We start from the raw sequence: 6025 nt of genomic DNA on the forward strand, positions 1-6025 counted from the left end.
TTTATGGAAACACTACTACACATTTTTTTTACTTTATTTTTTTTTTTTGACTACCATTTGAGGTAAAAAGTAAAATATAAATAAAATAAATTAATAGTTTATTTACAAGACTTCATTTAACTGATCAAAACTGAAAATAAAAATGTTTTAAAAAATTTCTCTTTCAAATAAATGCTGTTCATTTCACCTTTCTATTCATCAAAATACTGAAAAATGTATCACTGTTTCCACAAAAATGCTAAGCAGCAAAACAAAAAAAAATTTTTTAAACATTGATAATAAGAACCATTATTAATAACTGAGCACTGATAATAATTGATAATGATGGAGCAGCAAATCAGCATATTAGAATTTCTGAAGATCATGTGACACTGAAGACTGGAGTAATGGATGCTGAAAATACAGCTTTGATCAAAGGAATAAATTATGTTTAAAAAAATATTAAATGTTTGTAACAGTGACTAAATGAAATATTGATTAAAAAATTTAAATATTTTCGGGTGAGTTGTATCTATAAAGCAAATCCTCACTAATCCAGGCCACTAGAGAGCAGCATGATAAGAGCTCAGTCTGCATCAGAGCGCTGTGTGTGTGTGTGTGTGCGTGCTGCCAGTCATCAGCTGAAGTTAACCGTGTCTCAGTGGTTTGTGTGTTTCGGTGTGCTCCATCTTTTCTGTTCTTCTGTTGTGCGGGATGTTTTAATCGCTGAACATCCTCCTGAAGTTTGCACACCTGGCCTCTCCAGAAGAGCTGCATCATGATCGCTGCGGCTGCCTGCTCTGTGACACTGCCTCTTGATACACGCCTGAAAACCACAGTCAAGTATTTATCACCTCTCTGGCTGCCTCTGACAAATATTCTCTTCGAAAGAAACTTTATTTTATGTTCGGCCGCAAATGTCGAAACAGAGAGAAGCGCGGCATCATCCCATTGTCATTGCTCAGCTGAACGCATCAATTATTGATGGTGAAAATATAAAGCGGTGACATAAATGTGTGTCCTGCTGTGCGACATGCTCTTCTCCAAAACCATGTTCAGCTGAATATATAATAATCATCAGAATTAGAGTTTTTATGATCTCATATTATTTAAGAGCCTGTTTAATTGTAGCTTTGCATTTCCAACACAGGGTTATAGTTTGTATTGTTTAAAGTATACACTATACTGTTTCAAAGTTTTGGATCAGATGTTTTTGAATGCAGTCTCTTATGTGCAGCAATGCAGCAAGGATTTGATGAAAAATACAGTACAAATAGTAATATTTTTAAATATGAATATATGTTTTCTATGTGAATATATGAATATATTCTTCAGTGTCACATGATCTTCAGAAATCATTCTAATATGCTGATTTGCTGCTCAAGAAACATTTCTGATTATTATTTATGTTGAAAATATATACTTCACATTTTTTGTGTTAGCCATGATTTATTTTTTTCAGGATTCTTTGATTAATAGAAATTTTATTCATTTAGAGTAGATTTTTTAAATTCATTAATTATTATTTTTAGTGGCATTATAATTGTCAATATTGTCACTTTTGATCAATTTAATGCTAAAAAAAAGTATTAATTTATTTTAAATTATGATCTTAGTGACCCCAAAAGTTTGAATTCTATTATTATTATTATTATTATTAAGTACATATATTCAGTTCTTCTAACTGTGTAAGTTGTGTAAAAATACTTGAATTTTTTTTTAAATAAACTATCCCAGTATATATACAGTGGGTACGGAAAGTATTCAGACCCCCTTAAATTTTTCACTCTTTGTTATAGTGCAGCCATTTGCTAAAATCATTTAAGTTAATTTTTTTTCCTCATTAATGTACACACAGCACCCCATATTGACAGAAAAACACAGCATTGTTGACATTTTTGCAGATTTATTAAAAAAGAAAAACTGAAATATCACATGGTCCTAAGTATTCAGACCCTTTGCTCAGTATTTAGTAGAAGCACCCTTTTGATCTAATACAGCCATGAGTCTTTTTGGGAAAGATGCAACAAGTTTGTCACACCTGGATTTGGGGATCCTCTGCCATCCCTCCTTGCAGATCCTCTCCAGTTCGGTCAGGTTGGATGGTAAACGTTGGTGAACAGCCATTTTTAGGTCTCTCCAGAGATGCTCAATTGGGTTTAAGTCAGGGCTCTGGCTGGACTATTCAAGAACAGTCACAGAGTTGTTGTGAAGCCACTCATTCGTTATTTTAGCTGTGTGCTTAGGGTCATTGTCTTGTTGGAAGATAAACCTTCGGCCCAGTCTGAGGTCCTGAGCACTCTGGAGAAGGTTTTCGTCCAGGATATCCCTGTACTTGGCCGCATTCATCTTTCCCTCAATTGCAACCAGTCGTCCTGTCCCTGCAGCTGAAAAACACCCCCACAGCATGATGCTGCCACCACCATGCTTCACTGTTGGGACTGTATTGGACAGGTGATGAGCAGTGCCTGGTTTTCTCCACACATACCGCTTAGAATTAAGGCCAAAAAGTTCTATCTGGGTCTCATCAGACCAGAGAATCTTATTCAGGTGTTTTTTAGCAAACTCCATGCAGGCTTTCATGTGTCTTGCACTGAGGAGAGGCTTCCGTCGGGCCACTCTGCCATAAAGCCCCGACTGGTGGAGGGCTGCAGTGATGGTTGACTTTCTACAACTTTCTCCCATCTCCCAACTGCATCTCTGGAGCTCAGCCACAGTGATCTTTGGGTTCTTCTTTACCTCTCTCACCAAGGCTCTTCCCCCCCGATAGCTCAGTTTGGCCGGACGGCCAGCTCTAGGAAGGGTTCTGATCATCCCAAACGTCTTCCATTTAATAATTTATATTGAAACTAAATACTGTATAAATACTGTATACCATGTATTTAAATATATTGTAATTACACATTTTTAATGATAAAGATGCAGTTTGGTACATTTAAAATATATTACCTCTAAATTCAGTATCAAATAATTAAAACATCATAATATAAATGCACTTTAAAGTAAAGCTTTGGCAAAAAAAAAGAAAGTAAAACACAGTGGCTACTCACTCGTACTTAATTTCTTCTGTGAAATGCAAAAAAAGAAAAAAGAAAGAAAGAGATGTTTAGCAGAATGTCCAAACTGCTCTTTTCCATACAATGAAACTTTTGGTAACACTTTATTTTAAGGTGTTCTTGTTACACGTTACATGTACTTACTATTCTAATAACAATAAAATATACATAATTACATGCAAGTAACCCTAATCCTAGTCTCGCGTAGCCAGACCTTCAGATTGACGACTAAAGGTCTGGAATCCATGGCAGCTTTCATTGGCCAAGGCCCGTCCATGAGGCCGTTTGACCGACATGTCAAACAACCAATCACAGTTCGTTTTGTTTCAGAGTCACGCTTCGGGGTGTGGAAACTTTCGGATGTATTTGAAAGATTCTGTGCCGCGAACTAAATTATTCACATACTTTTGAAAAGTTTAGTTGATCGTGATAAGCGCTCATCATCACAGTTGTAAACACGACGGCGTTCTTCTTTCGTGAAGGGGTTTGGCGTCACGCCATCTTTGTTTCCAGGCGGAACGTTATAGAACGCGACACACACGTCTCCCGGGAAATCCTGTATAATTCAACCAATCCGATGACGACTTCGAAACTCCAGAAGTGTTTCCACTTTTGTGTCCCGTATGCATCAGACGTTCCGTGGGCTGAGACTACCCTAATCCTAACCCTAACCATATAGTAAGTACATGTAGTTAATTGATATTACTCAGTACTTAAATGTATAATTACACTGTAACAAAGACACACTGTAAAAAAAATTCCGTAAAATTTACGGTAAAAAAACGGCAGCTGTGGTTGCCGGAATTTTACCGTAAAAAATACGGTAGCAACGTTTTAGGTTTTACGGTTTTAACTTAAATTTACAGTTAAATACCGTAATTTCATTAACTGATAAAATGTTAATATACCAACCTATTGAAGTACTGAAATCTGTTTTGTACCTTTGTAATACACTGATAACCACCAAATGCAGGTGGTGATGAGAAAGTCACATGATGAACCAAAGCCCATCACAAGCAGCTTTTAGATAATAACATATATAGAAGGTGCACAGTGTCATTCACACAAACACTAAACACCATCACGGTAACACACATGAAACTGAAATAATGCAATACACATTAATTTAACAACATTAGGTGTAACACACAACCCTAATATACAAAACTGATAAGAAAAATCTAAGAAGAAATATAGTTATTTCAACTAAAAAACATCAAATTTGAAATGTAACGCAGGGAATTCTTGGAATGTCAATTTATGGTTATTCACTGTAAATTATACGGTCTTTTCACTTCCAAAAACGGTATACTACTGTAAAATATATGTCCAATACATGTAATGTCCAATACAGTTTTTCACCGTATATAGTAGGGGAATTTACCGTTTACCATTTAACAGGTTTTTACTGTAGCATTTTTACAGTCTTTTACCGTTAAATTCACGGTCATTTTTTACAGTGGCACGTTAAAGTAGTGTAACCAAACTTTTTGCATCATTTGTCGAAATTGAAGCTTGAATGGACTGACACTGAAAAGGCTGTTTCTAAAACTATGAAACGTCATTACAATATGAATTATATAGGCCTAAATGTTTAAAACCATCATAAACAAAGAGTGCAATAAGCATGAACCATTTCGATATTTGTTGTGTCAAATGTAATGTGATTCATATCAGTGTTTTTAAGCTTGAATTACAATATCATTCTAGCTCTAAACGATACAAAGCAGTCTGCTATTTTAAAATGTCATTTCCATCACAAAATGATAGGCTATCAAACGCAAATCATAATCTGACATTTGGTGGAAATGACATTGTGATGGGAATTTGATCACAGAACTGAACTGAACCGAATCCTCTTTGATGCAGGAATATGACTCTGCTGGACAGTGCTAGTTAATAAATTAAATGTGTAATAATACAAGTACATATTTGTAACATTCTTAAAGTAGACATGACCAACATACTCATACAGTTCTAGACATAGATATTTGTAGCCCAATTAATAGAAACTGATATGCAGTGTTGGGAAGATTACTTTGGAAATGCAACTGGTTACAGATTACAAGTTACCCTATTTAAAATGTAATAAGTAGTGTAACTATTTCAATTACTTTATTAAAGTACCCACTACTCAGTTACAGTAAAACACTGATTACTCTCACACTTTCAAAATCCTTTATCGCTTGAATTAAGGTTATAATAATTTCATTTTAAAGCACAGCCACCACAAACAGTTAAGCTTAAAAAACATAAAGCATAACCCCAAATTTATTTATTTCCCCAAATAGGAAATAAAACAGTTATTGAATAAGCATGTGTCCGAAACATCGGTGTCTCATATTTTAGAGCAGACAATGCAATTTGGGAAAGACGTCGATTAAGTCTGTTTGTGTGTGATATAAATATTCAGATGTGATCCTTTGTAATCGTTAACATTTAAACTGTAAGTTAATTACATATTATTTTCTCAGAAACTTTAACCGATTATTTTGTGATTACATTACGCAATACCGTTACATGTAACTAGTTACTCCCCAACACTGCTGCTGTATGAAGACTGATGTGTGCGTTCACTCTCACACACAGTAGCTACAAATACGGGTTACACTTTATTTTAAGGTGTCTTTGTCACAGTGTAATTATACATTTAAGCACTACTGAGTAATATTAATTAACTACATGTACTTAGTATATGGTTAGGGTTTGGCATAGGGTTACTTGCAAGTAATTATTCAAAATATATTGTTATTATAATAGTAAGTACATGTAACGTGTAACAGGGACACCTTAAAATAAAGTGTTACCAAAACACGGAGGGTTCACGCGTCTTGCTGTCACGCCGCGCGTGAAGCGTTGTGACTCCCTCACACACACACACACACACACACACACCTCGCTCGGCGGCGGCAGCATGTCCACAGTGATGAGCGGCTTGGTGAACATGGCGAGTCTCGCGGATTTCGAGCCGCTCGCGGCGGGGATCCCCC

Source organism: Sinocyclocheilus grahami, unplaced genomic scaffold, assembly GCF_001515645.1.
Source record: "Sinocyclocheilus grahami isolate Dianchi unplaced genomic scaffold, SAMN03320097.WGS_v1.1 scaffold1405.1, whole genome shotgun sequence".
In the NCBI taxonomy this organism is placed as follows: Eukaryota; Metazoa; Chordata; class Actinopteri; order Cypriniformes; family Cyprinidae; genus Sinocyclocheilus; species Sinocyclocheilus grahami.